Below are 2,729 nucleotides of genomic sequence, written 5' to 3'. Positions count from 1 at the left end.
GTGCCCTGTGGAAAGCAGGGAAGCCCTGAACCATAAATGGTCTCAACATCATGAGCTTTAGCTTCTTCCTCAGGAAGACGGGGCATTGGTGGGATCAGGTGCCCTCTGTTAACACAACCAGCTGCAAAAGCCACAGGGGTTTCTTGCATGGGGAGAGCACTTGTACATGTGCATATGTATCAGCATGTGCACATGTACGTACATCGGTGGGTATATGTTCATGTGAGCATGCGTGCATACACTGTAGGCATGTGTAACCACTGTACATGTGTGAGTGTATGCACACATTGTGAGTGGGAATGTACGTGTGTTTCTGCATGCAAACATGTGCAGCACTGGGCATGTATGTTTCTATCTCTGTGAGCATATATGAGCACTGAACACAGGTGAGCAGCTGTGGTCACATTTGTGCACAAGTACATCTATGCACATGGATCTTAACCAGGGTCAAGCTCCCAGTCAATGGCATGGCATCCCGAGGTCCGGCCAGCAGAATCACCCTCATCTGGGGGTTTGGGTTAGGACTGTCATCCCATCCCTCGGCTTAGCAGCTCAACCAGTTCAGAACCAGTCCAAGAGGGAGAAACCGGTGAGAATCCCCAAGTCTGTTCTGCCTGAAGCTGCAGCTGTTTCATGTGGTTCCAACTCATTTAGTACATTATCCAGGATTTCAAAGAGCCATTAGCAAAAGACAATTCTTCCACATCTCCTGTTCCCATCTGAATTGCTTCCAACGTCAGGTCCTCTGCCAGAAAGTTAAACACACGCTCACACACACGCGCACACATGACATGAAAGGAATCTGCTCAGTTGTTCCCAACCTCCCTCCGCCAACCTGGGGGCACACAGGAGCCAGCAGGACAGAGTCAGGGCAGAGCTGGTGTTGAAGGCTGGCACGCTCAGTGCCACTGTGGGAACTAGTCGGTCACCACAGCATCCAGAGGGCCCGTGTGAGCACGTGTCACCCAGGGACCTGATCTGAAACTCCCTTCCTCAGCAGGCAAGGGGCAGGAGATAGGAGATCCCAGCAGGGTTGTGATTTAGAGCAGGGACTGAGCAGCAGCAGGGACCACCAGACTTCTCCAGGTGACTTCCTGGTAGTGTTTGGTCCACAGACACACAGTGTGCAGGTAGGGAAGGCTTCTGCTTGCCCACAGCCGTGGAGGAGCACATCGAGGACAGGGAGGCTTGCTGGCCACTGCCCATTCTGGGCCCTGCTCACTCACTGCTCCAAGGGCCATCTGGAATGGCCATGTCAGATGGCTCCATGTCCCCATCCTGTCGACCTTGGGGCTTCAGGGGTGAGAAGACAGCAGATGGCAGGGCACCTTGAACACACATGGCTCAGACACATGCTGGCTGGGTGATCGAGAAGCTCCTCACAGGAGTCAGGTCAGGCCCAGTGGGGCAGATGGGCTCTCCTGCACTGCAGGGTGATGGAGTCCTCCTGGGAGCAGACCCCTCCTGGCCTATCACAGTTCTGAGCCCCTCACATGCATGGCCTCGGCACCTCAGAGGATGCTGCGAGCTGGAGTCTTCCCGCCAGCATTCCTGTCTGACTGGTTGGCACCAGCCCTCGGAGCTGCCAGATTCACCACCTCATTCTTGATGATGAAGGCAGCAGAGTCACAAACTTAAGTTGGTATTGAAGCCTCTGCCCATCACACACACCCTGTTCTTCCTTCCAGAGCTTTCCAGGCCTAGCTTGTGCTTTCCCTGCTGGCCGACACCAATATTAACTGTGACTTCTTCTTGGCAAGGCTTCCCACAGAGACCAGCAGTGCCAAGGGAACATTCAGGTCTGCAGCTGTACACACTAGACCCCAGCCCAGGGCATGCCCACAGAAGCTGAATACATGGAACCCCCAAGGGGATGGTGAGGCACGGGGCTAGGTTTTGGAAGTTAATACTACACTCCCCACAAATCACTAGAACACCTGTGAGCACCAGCAGGATGTGAGGCAGGTACACCAGCCTGAGGGGGATGATAGGGAAGGGGTAAAGCAAGCATTTTGAGGGCCAGGTAGAACCTCACTTCTTAGAGGTTAAGGTAGTGATTATGTCTAAGGGCTCAAACAAGTCCTGGGCCAAGAAGAGTAGGAGTTAGTAGGCAGGGGCAGGTATCTGGGCTCTGAAATGGTTAGTGTTGCTTCCACTACTTTGTGGAGTGCCCTAAACACCGCTATTTCCCCTGAAAATACTTCTACCATCTTACTGTCCAGTCTAACAGTCTCTGTCGGCCCACAAGTCCCTAAACCTCTAAGAGTGAAACTGGCTGGTTCCCAAGCCTGAGGGAGGTACTGGAGGGGTCCTCGTCTGCCTCTAGTTTCCTGATGTCAGGGGAGACACAAGAATAAGGTTTTAAGACACATGCATCTATGGGTATCAGCTGGACCCTTAAGACCCCGGTGACCAGAGACAGGGAGACAGAGACTTAAGAGAAATGATCAGAGACACTCAGACACTGAAAGATACACTACACTCAGAAACCAAGAGATGCTCAGAGATGATTACTCAGACACTCAGAGACAAAGAGAAGCTCTCAGATGGTAAGACTCTTTAGGGACAGAGAAGACACTGTTGTTGTTGTTGTTATGTGCCATCAACTCGTTTCCGACTCATAGCGACCCTATGCACAACAGCTCTAAACCCTGCTCTATCCTGCGCCAACCGCACCGCCTCTGACACTCCCATCCCGATTACCCCAGTCACCGAATCAATCCATCTCA

The sequence above is a fragment of the Elephantulus edwardii genome, unplaced genomic scaffold, assembly GCF_000299155.1.
Source record: "Elephantulus edwardii isolate Elephantulus edwardi_28Jun2011 unplaced genomic scaffold, EleEdw1.0 scaffold00228, whole genome shotgun sequence".
In the NCBI taxonomy this organism is placed as follows: Eukaryota; Metazoa; Chordata; class Mammalia; order Macroscelidea; family Macroscelididae; genus Elephantulus; species Elephantulus edwardii.
Note: the sequence above shows the minus strand (reverse complement) of the source record.